Below are 10,800 nucleotides of genomic sequence, written 5' to 3'. Positions count from 1 at the left end.
CAGCTTCACACCCCTCCTCTGGCTCTGGCCTTCCATTAGCATCCAGGCCCATGACTGCCCCAATCTCTTGGTGTCCCCAGGTCCTTGCGTGTCCTCCGCCTTCACCCCACTTCATCTCCTGGAAGAAACCCTGACCTTTCCTCATTTTTCCACATAGCCTCTGATCTCTGATCCCAGCTGCCACCCAGGACTTGAAGCAAGCATAAGGCGGGGATGGGGCCACACCTCACTCTCTCCCATTGGGGCATCCTGGGAGTGGGCTGTACTTAGATCGGCCCTGCTCCCCAGCAGACTCCCTGGAAAGAAGGGTCAAGCCTGAACCAGGAAGTCATGTTTCAAATACTCTCAGACACAGAGGAAGAAACAGGGAGAGTCGGGGGACAGATGCCAACTGTGAACAACGGCCTGAACAGGCAGGCTACTGTTTCCGGAGAAGGCTGGGGAGGAATCCCACTGCCATGGTCAAGTAGGTGATGGGTCTTAAGCAGAGGATGATGACCGGCTGCCTCCTTCTCCCACCACAGTCAGAATGAGAGGAAACAGGCTTCAATTGTGGCAGGAAGGATTTAGGTTAGACGTATGGGAGAACTTCCTATGACAGAGTGTCTATACAGTGGATCCCAGTTGTTACTCCAGGTTGAACTCTCCCCTGAACTGATGAGAATTGCACGTTGATGCTTGCTAATGAGTAACTCACCTTGCCTGTGATTAGCAAAGAAACTCCAGCCCAGAGAATTCTCCTTGGGTCTAGACTTTCCCCAGGGAAGAAGTCCAGAGAGACCTGGAGGCACCAGGAGCTAGGCTCCCTGGGAGCCCCAAGCAGTTTTCCGGACAACGTTTAGATCACTGTGAGCCAAGCTCACTTTGCCTCTCCTGCCCCCATCCCTCTGGGTGCAGCTCTCAGAAAATCAAGCCCAGTGGAGCTGTCCAGCCACACAAATTTTGCAGCAAAGGGGCAGGCTGGATTTAAGATCTGGGAGCTCATAGAGAATTTCCCAAGCGACAGTGTAGTTAGGGTGTTTAGCACCAGGGGTTTCAGTAACAGCCTCCACCAACTCTGTATGTTTAGAAATAGACAGGTATCAATCAGGCACAGTGGCTGATGCCTGTAATCCCAGCACTTTGGGAGGCTGAGGCAGATGGATCTGAGGTCAGGACTTCAAGACCAGCCTGGTCAACATGGTGAAACCTCATCTCTACTAAAAATACAAAAATTAGCCGGGCGTGGTGGCAGGTGCCGGTAATCCCAGCTACTTGGGAGGCTGAGGCAGGACAATCGCTTGAACCTGGGAGGCAGAGGTTGCAGTGAGTCAAGATCGAGCCATTGCACTCTAACCTGGGTGACAAGAGCAAAACTCTGTCCCAAAACCATAAAAATAAAAGTAAATAAAATAAATAAATAGACATCAACCAGGCACAGTAGCTCATACCTGTGATCCCAGCACTCTGGGAGGCCAAGGTGGGCAAATCATTGGGCCCAGGAGTTTGAAGACCAGCCTAGCCAACATGCCAAAACCCCATCTGTACTAAAAATAGTAATTAAAAAAATTTAGCTGGGTGTGGTGGTGGGTGCCTATAATCCCAGCTACTTAGGAGACTGAGGCAGGATAATCCCTTGAACCATTGCGGTGGAGGTTGCAGTGAGCCAAGATCATGTCACTTCATTCTAGCCTGGGCAACAGAGCAAGATTCTGTCTCAAAAAGAAAAAGAAAAGAAAAGAAATAGGTATCCACACTTGAGCCCACTTACCCCAGTCTCATGAGTCCTGCTTGGGCAGCGTGAACACTGCTATTGTTGGAGCCATTATGGCTGCTGAGATCCCTGTGCTTCCCCATGGCTGACTCCCTTCTCCTGCCTCCCCTCCTCTCCTCCTGTGGCTTAACCCCCATCCCCTTACTACACTCTTTCTCCAGGTAAGGAGGAAGCTGGGGAGACCTGGGACAAGTCTATCAAAACCACCACCAAGAGAAAAGAAGACATGCCAAAGGTATATTCTATCTGGGGTATGGCCCTATAGGCCCCATGGTTAGTGTTCCCAGGACCCTGTGTGTGTGTGATGTGCATATGCAGAGTTTGGGTCCATCAGCCACTCAGTTGTGGATGAGGTCTACCACATGCCTAGCACTGGGCTCGGGTTAGTAAGGCCACAGAGGAACATAAAATTCAGCCCTTGTTGTTCACAGCAGCTGGAAATGAGATAGAAGCACATGAAAAGGAGTGTGATAACCTGTGGAACAGGCTTCAGAGAGGAACTGGGGCCCTGAGGGTTACAGGAGGCTTTGTAGGGGAGGAGGGATTACACTGGGCCTGGAAAAAGAACAGAATTTAGATAAAGAGAAGGGGGTAGGGGCGTGGGTGCAGTGGCTCACACCTGTAATCCTAGCACTTTGGGAGGCCAAGACGGCGGATTGCCTGAGCTCAAGACCAGCCTGGGCAACATGGTGAAACCCTGTCTCTACTAAAACTACAAAAATTAGCCAGGTGTGGTGGCGGGTGCCTGTAATCCCAGCTACTCAGGAGGCAGAGGCAGAATTGCTTGAACCTGGGAGGCAGAGGTTACAGTGAGCCGAGATCATGCCATTGCACTCCAGCCTGGGTGAGAAAGCGAGACTCCATCCCCCCCCCAAAAAAAAAAAAAAAGACAAGAGGGGCATTCCTGGTGGGGGAATTAAGAGAGGCAAAGGATCTGGGTGCAAATGAAACAAGTATGGCTTCATTTGGCTTCATATGGCAGAGACTTTGCCTGTGGAGGGGGGGACATGAAGTTACATAGCTGTGGCATGGAAACCCAGCAGGCAGATGAATTTGGATTTGATTGATAGGTGCTAGGGAGCCTGTGGGTTCTTGACAGAGGAGAGTGCCCTCTGCATGCTCTCTAGCACTGGTATGCAGGGTAGTCTGGAGCAGGGAGGTACAGAAAGAAGCCCAGAGGCAGCTAGGAACATTTCTTATCTGTGGCTGGTGACCAGGTGAGCACTTATTTCTGAGTCCTGTCCCTGAGTTGGTGGCTCCTATGCACCTGAGAAAGCCAGAGGCCTGATGACTGGCTGAGATAGACTCCACATTTTCCCTGAAGGCAGCTTCTCTCTCCTCTCACCCTCTGCTTTCCAGAGAGGCCCCTGCAAACATGAGACTGGCATCAGGGCTTCCCTGGCAACCATACTGAAAGTGGGGGCAGCTTTGGCCATGCTGCTGTCCTGGTCAGCCCTCTCCCCTGCCTCCTTTTCCCCTTAGAGGCCCGAGGCCCTTCCTGGCAGCCCAGACTGCCTGGAAGAGGAGAAAGGTTGGCTCAAGCATGGAACGCAAAAAGGGAGTCCAGAGGTACCTTGGGGGAATGATTTGGGGCCCTATGTTAGAAACTCAGGGTGAGGTGAGCTCTGAAGGGCACTTGGACCAACACCACATTCAATAACTAATGACTTGAATACCTCTGGGGACAGGACTCTCACCCCCTCTCCAGGGTGCTCCATGCTCTTTAGATAGTCCTGGTTACAGAAAGTGCAGCCTCTTGTGGATCTGAAAGTCCCGACACATGCTTGGCACTGGGCTGATGGTTTGGGAGGGCTTTGGCCTAGGCCTTGCGGAGGGAATTCCAGAATGGCACTGCAAGAGGGAGGGTCCCCTAGCCCCTTGGGCCTGGGATGGCTCTGCTGGGTCCTGTGGACAGCCTGCTGTACCTGCTTGGTCCCCTAGGCTGGGCCACGAGAAGCTTCCAGCTCGAGCTGGGGGTGGAGCAGCCAGGGTGAGGCCGCCAGGTCAGCCCTTCTCACCCTCACCAGGGAGGCCAGACCTAGGTCAGACTCAGGTCTCCCAGGCTGAGATCATCACCCTCCAGCCTCCGTGGCAGCTCCCACCCCTAGCTGAGTTCACTGCTCTGGCCGGCTGGGGGACATTGTTGTCTCCTGGGCCCCTCCCTGGGCTCAATGAGCTGTTTGTTGGCAACGTCCGGCGAGGGTAAGGGGAGGGTGGGCACAAGGCGCCCGCACACAATGGGGATTCCGTCCATTCTGAGATGGCTGCGGGAACCAGGCTGGCTTTGTCCCGTGGACCCTCATTCCCACCATTTAGCAGAGCCGGAACTTCAGGCGGAAGGCCCCGTATAAGAACAACAATGTCGTCACCCTGTCTGGGGGGGAGGGTGCTGCAGGCCAGGCATACTAGGGGCCCAGGGGACTCACAGCCTGGGGCAGCCTGAGAAGCACTTGGGATAGGTCCTGGGGCAGAGGCTGTGCCCCAAATAGGAGGCAGACACAGGCGGGCAAATGAGTGCCCTCCTGCCCTGCCAGTCCATTGAGGAAGTGGGCTCAGCCACGCTCAGCTCCTCTACATGCACAGAAGAGCCCTAAGGTGCAGAGGGGACCAGCACAGCCCATGGGCCTTGCTGGGTGGTGTGCAACAGTGGGGCTAGGTGGGGGGCAGCCTGACCTTCCTGTATCCAACCTGGGCAAAGATCTCTGCCCAACGTTGGGCTCGGGCCTGTTTCTGGGCCCCTAGGCTCACCAGCCTGCCCCTCTGGAAGTGGTGCTGCCCGCTCAGACAACAAGTGTTTATTTTCCAGTGGGGAGGCAGGACATCACAGCGTTTCCCTCCTGCCTGGGGCTGCAGCGGTTCTCACAGTCTGGGCACTGGTGACATCACCAGCCTTTCCTCCTCAGCCCTGGCCTCCTTGCCTCCCCCTCCCCACCCCATGCCCTGGCCAGGCTACGCAACTCTGAAGCTCCTGCTTCCGGCACGGGCACTTCTGAGCGGGTACTCACAGAGGCGTGGGAGCAGCGAATTGGACCAGCCCCTCATCCGTTCACTGCCCCTGGCATTCAAGCCAAATCCGGGGATAGCCCCTCTGTGCTTACTCCCCACCAGAGGAGTTGGTGTCCCACCCAGATCACACTCTCAGTTCCATGCTGGCCCTTTAAGGGTCTTGGGAAGCCAGAACAACAGGAAATCCAAACGGCCTCATTAGGCAGCTCGGAGCTCAGCACAGTAATTAGTGCCCTGAAAACAAAACAAGGAAAAGCAGGTGGTGGTGCCCCCCTCAATCTATTTGCCCCCCCGACCCCGCCCCAGCGTGGCCTGTTAGTACCCACAGCTAGGCAGCTGGGACTGGACCCCCTCCCTCATAAGCCCCCTCACTCCAAGCTCCTGAAGCTGCTGCCCACTGCCCAGGCCAAGGGTCAGAGCCTAAGCTCGTGAGGAGCGGCCGCAGCTTGAGAGAAGCCGCAGGGACGTGCACTGGGCTTCCCCTCTCCCGCAGCCAGGTGGCTACTGGGCCACAGCATCCTCTACCTGTTTGGAAAATACCTCAGTGGGGGAAAGGGCTGTGTTGGGCTCCTCCGGAGGGAAAGGAGAGACCCCTGGGAATCCTAGAGCAAGAAGCCCCCCGTAAGAGGAGAAAAAAGCCTGCTCTGTGGTCCTGCTTCTCAGGCTTTGGTGAACCTCCAGGTGGGCAAGACCACTTGAGCAGAGGCCCTCTAGACAGACCCCAGGGACTTGCAAGCCCCCTCAGCTAGTAACAGCCCGGCCAGGAACCAAAAGGGATCTTAGTGAGTGCTCCTCTATGGCGAGCTTGCAGTTCCGGGTTCATTCCATCCTCTGCCTCTTCCAACATGGCTATATATATATATATTTGTATAAATTCTGTCACCCATGCTAGAGTGCAGTGGCAGGATCGCAGGCCACTGTAGCCTCCACCTCCCAGGCTTAGGTGATCGTCCCACCTCAGACTCCCAGGTAGCTGGAACTATAGGTGCCCACCACCTCACTCAGCTAATTTTTTGTATTTTTAGTAGAGATGGGGTTTTACCAAGTTGCTCAGGTTGGTCTTGAACTCCCAGGCTCAAGCAGTCTCCCCCATCGGCATTCCAAAGTGCTGGGCTTACACGTGTAAGCCACCGCACCTGGCCTTCTCCAACATTTGATGCAATTGAAACTCATTCTGTCCCTGACCCCTGAGATGTCTCCCTCTATCTGTAATGCCAGAGAAGGGACATTCTATGCTCTACTTAAGTAACAAATATTCACTTAACATATTTCACTTAATAATATTCCCTATGCCATGCCAGTGGGGAGTTCCTGGAAAGGTTGCGGGGAATAGAAATGGTACTACCTTGTGGTAGCTCATTACTGTAAGCACTGTCCTTCCCTCTGCCTTGAAAAGGCCTTGGAGAGCAGGAACTATGACTTTCTCCCTCTGCATATCCCCCCACAGACCCAGTGCTTAGTAGGTGACTGGTACATGCTTGTAATCAATCAAAAATGGACCAGAAATCACCTCTCTGACTTCAAGGATTTTACTGTGTCAGCCCACGATTCAGCAAGCAACAGCGTCAGCACCCTGCCAGGGCCCCCCGTGCTTGGGTAAGGTCCCAGCTTCTGTGTTCAGAGCCCAGGCCTCCCTCTGCACCTCCCCAAGGGCCTTGTGCAGAGCAAGGGCTGCGGCACTGGGCGGGAAGGAGTACCGGGTCCTCCTGAGAACAAAGCTGGCATGACCCTGGGACGTGGGGAGGAACTGCGCCAGGCTGGCCTAGCTACAGGCTGAATGAGGACCGTGGCCAGCCTATGGCCACTGAGTGGGACTGTAATTAAACTGCGGGTAGGTTTCTGGTCACACTCCTGTTGGCTGAGAACAAAGGCCCCAGCATCATTGCCCAGGGGGAAAGAGAAGGAGCAGAGGGAGGGAGTGGGGGTAACCCAGAACCTGCTATTGGATTGGACAACTGGCCTCCAGCTGGGGCAGGGAACTCTGTGGGCACCTCGGGCAGCCACCGGCTAGGTGGGCATCTCTGAGGGGCTCCAATCTGAAACGGAGGGGCCAGTTCTGCTGGCAGAGGTGGAAGGGGCCAGCCAGAAAGTGACCAAAGGGTTACAGGGCTGTGGAGCAGGAGTTCTCTTCCCTGGCCATACAACAGGATCACCTGAGTAGCTCCTGTGGGCACCCTGATAGAACTGTTCTGAGATGAGGCCTTGGAGGCACTGGTATTTTCCAAAAGCTCTCCAGTGACCCAGTGTGCAGCTAGGGTTGAGGGGTACTGCTACCTGGAAGCACAGGGCCTCCTGTTCCTCCTCCTGTCCCTTCGCTGAGGCCCACAGTGCTCAGAGGCCACGCCCACTGGACCCAACAGCCCAGTGTCCCTGCATCCACGGCTAGGCAGTTGGGATTGGAGCCCCTCCCTCATAAGCCCCCCCATGGCAAGCTCCTAGAACCGCTGCCCACTGCCACAGTCTCCTGGTAGAGGTGGAGGGGACCAGAGTCTCCAGGCCTTTGGAGAGGTCCTCATCTTCTTGACCCCCTCCCTTAGTGGAAAGTTACCCAGGGAAGCAGTTGTGGGCAGACAAAGCAAGATGCCCTGGGGGGGCGGGAGGGGGCATGGGTTGCCTATGGGGCACCTGTAGCCTCAGCTACCACCTCCGCTACTGCCTCACTCTCCAGGCCTCCAGGCCTGGAGTAGCACCTGGGAGAGCAGGCTGGGGACTGGGAGGGAAAAAAGGTAGACCCGGAGCACCTGAGCCAATGGGGCCTGGCCCCAGGCAGGGACGTGCTCTGCTCCTGAATCATTTCCCGGATATAGCTCAACAGCCCAGACTTCAAGGTTTTGGGGGGAAATCTTTTTTCCGAGTTCCTCGATCTGTCATGCCCCTCCCCCTGGCCGGATAGGACTGGACCAGTGTCCTCTCTCAGCTCCCCCTCGGCCTCCCGGCTCGGGCCTTCTCCACTGAGCTCTCCACTGGACATTGTTTCCCGCCTCAGGAAGTCTCTGATGCCCTGCGCTAGATTTTGTTTTCCTTGTTATCGGGACAACTAATATTTTTTCCTGTGCAGAAAAAAAAAGAGATTTTCCCAAGCAGATTACAGCTGTCAGTGAGGGGGGGAGGGGCTGGAGGTTGAGCCCTTCACCCTCCCTCCCTGCCACCCTCAGAGGGCTGAGCTTTTGAGTGAAGGAGGAAGCCCTGGCCCCAGATCCAGTCAGGCGAGCTGGAGCCAGGGGCAACTCTGGCCTTAGCAGAAAAGTCAGGCCTCTCTCCTCTACCAGCAGGGACCCTGCTCCTGCGGAGACTGTTATCCTCGGGCCCACATGTCTCAGGACAGGGAGAGGGTCCTGGGCTTGCCTTCTCTCTAGTGGGGCAGGAAGGGCAGGCTGCCCCGCAGCTACAGGAGAGAGGTCCCAGGGTCCTTGGGAACTGATTCTTCCCAGGCCAGAATTCTGAACTGTCAAGCAGCCCTGTGGGACCAGGATGGCAGAACATGAGAAAAGACACCTAGGAAGGGTGTGAGCACACGCGAGACCCAGCTCCACCAGATGGTGTCACTTTGGGCAATTTCCTGAACCTCTCTGTGCTGTGGGCGCCCCCTGCCCACCACCATGGACAAATTGATGCCTGCCTCACCTACCTAAACGGCCATGTGGTGAGGATGTAGACGAGAGAAAGATTCTAATTCAATGTCAGGGGTTCCTATGACTCCATCAGATGGGTTAATGCAGGTGTCTCAGTACCTGTGTGACACAAGTGAGGCTTCCCAGACGAGCAGACCAGAAAGCAGAGGCCATCACCGGGCAGGTTCTGTTAGAGTGACACACTCTGGGCCAGCACGTGCACGCACACATACACATGTGCACACACACTCACACTCACACACACACAAACAGGCTGGGTGTTCTTCCTCGATAAACTCTCACTTTCTACATTGGGTGCTGTGGTCCTAGGATGGGACAGGCTGCCTGGGCCTTTGGGGTAGGAACTGGCAGCACAACCACCACCACAGCAACAGGGCCTTGCCTAAGATGACCAAGTTTCATTTCAAGTTAACAACAACAAATAGAATGGCTTCAGGCCGGGCGCGGTGGCTCAAGCCTGTAATCCCAGCACTTTGGGAGGCCGAGACGGGCGGATCACGAGGTCAGGAGATCGAGACCATCCTGGCTAACACGGTGAAACCCCGTCTCTACTAAAAAATACAAAAAACTAGCCGGGCGAGGTGGCGGCACCTGTAGTCCCAGCTACTCGGGAGGCTGAGGCAGGAGAATGGCGTGAACCCGGGAGGCGGAGCTTGCAGTGAGCTGAGATCCGGCCACTGCACTCCAGCCTGGGTGACAGAGCGAGACTCCGTCTCAAAAAAAAAAAATAAAAAAAAAAAAAAAAAAATAGAATGGCTTCAGATGTGGGTTACTCAATGTGGTTGGCAATGGATTAAGAAAATCAGTCGCTCCCTCGTGCCCTGGATCCTCTTGTAGGGTGATGGTCTGCTCCGAGAGGCTCTCTGTCTTCCTCTATCCACATGGTGGGCTCCACAGTGGCCTGTATGGGGCCAGTGAGGCATTTGTTGGGGGGATGGGAGGAAATACGATTTCTATTTTGATTTATTTTTTAGTTAGAAAACAATCTGGGAGACTGAAGCAGGTGAATCACCTGAATTCAGGAGTTCGAGACCAGCCTGTCCAGCCTGGCCAACATGGTGAAACCCCATCTGTACTAAAAATACAAAAAATTAGCTGGGCATGGTGGCGGGCGCCTGTAATCCCAGTTACTTGGGAGACTGAAGCAGGAGAAATGCTTGAACCTGGGAGCCAGAGGTTGCAGTGAGCTGAGACTGTGCCACTGCACTCTAGCCTGGGAAACAAAAGCAAAATTCGGTCTCCAAAAATGTATATAAATAAATAAAACTTTAATAATACTTAATATGTGTTTTTACTGTAGTGTATGCATAAATATTCACAATAAAAAAAGTTTGGGAGGCCAGACACAGTGGCTCACGCCTGTAATCTCAGCACTTTGGGAGGCCAAGGCAGGAGAATTACTCGAGGCCCCAAGTTCAAGACCAGCCTGGGCAACATAGTGAGACCCTCATCTGTTTAAAAAAAAAAAAAGTCTGGAGACCACCATCCTGGAAGATCAGTGAGGGCTTTCCATCCTATTGGAAGCCAGTTTCAGGCTGGGTGCTGGGGTGGGGAAAGGGAGTGTGGAGGAAGGGCTGGTGAGCTCCAGGTACAGAACCACGCAGCAGTCTGGACATTCCTGGCCACCACTAGTCCACATGGCCTCCTTCTCCCTGTTCCCCCTTTAGGTCTGCGTAAGTCTCAGATGGGTTCTAGGACCCTGGCTGCCAAGCTCCCTGCAAGGGAGAGAGTGGTCCTGTGTGACCAGCATACTCCCCTGCCCCTCAGGCTGGTCGATGTGTGGCTCAGTGAGGCTGGGGTCCCTGCAGCTGCACTGCATTCCATGTCATCCCCAGGAGAAAAGTCCCTGGCGGGAGGCGGCCCTCTGCCGGGAGGCTGTTTCCTCAAGCGGCCAAGGTAAGAAGTGGGGAATTTCCAGCCCAACCCGCGGGGCTGACTTCAGTACTGGGGGCTCCTCTCCTTTCTCATGCAGCCAGGCTGGGATGAGCACACAAACGCTGGAGTTAGGCCTGGTTGTGGGCAAGACCATGTGGGGGCAGTGGAGTTAGCTAGGCCTGAAAGCCACCAGCCGCCACGCCCTGCTCAAGAGAACCCCAGGGCTGTACCTGCAACCAACAGAGACCCAGCCCTGGAAGACCCCAACAGGGATCTCAGGGAGGGGACAGGGGTCTGGAAATCCAGCACCATACTTACTCATGGGCTTGTGGGGAATGACTCAAATCGATGAATGCCCCTGCTTAACCCCAGGTTCTGCCCCAGGGCTGCTGGGCGGGCCTGGTGGTAAGAGAAATGGCAGGTCTAAATCTCATCTCACAAGGCAGCGTTAATTAGCCAGCACTTCCAAGGATGCTGGTGAGTCAAGGGAGCCAACTTGGACCCATCAGGAGCTGCGAGCCAGGAGCCTCACAT

Source organism: Theropithecus gelada, chromosome 7a (assembly GCF_003255815.1).
Source record: "Theropithecus gelada isolate Dixy chromosome 7a, Tgel_1.0, whole genome shotgun sequence".
NCBI lineage: Eukaryota > Metazoa > Chordata > Mammalia > Primates > Cercopithecidae > Theropithecus > Theropithecus gelada.
Note: the sequence above shows the minus strand (reverse complement) of the source record.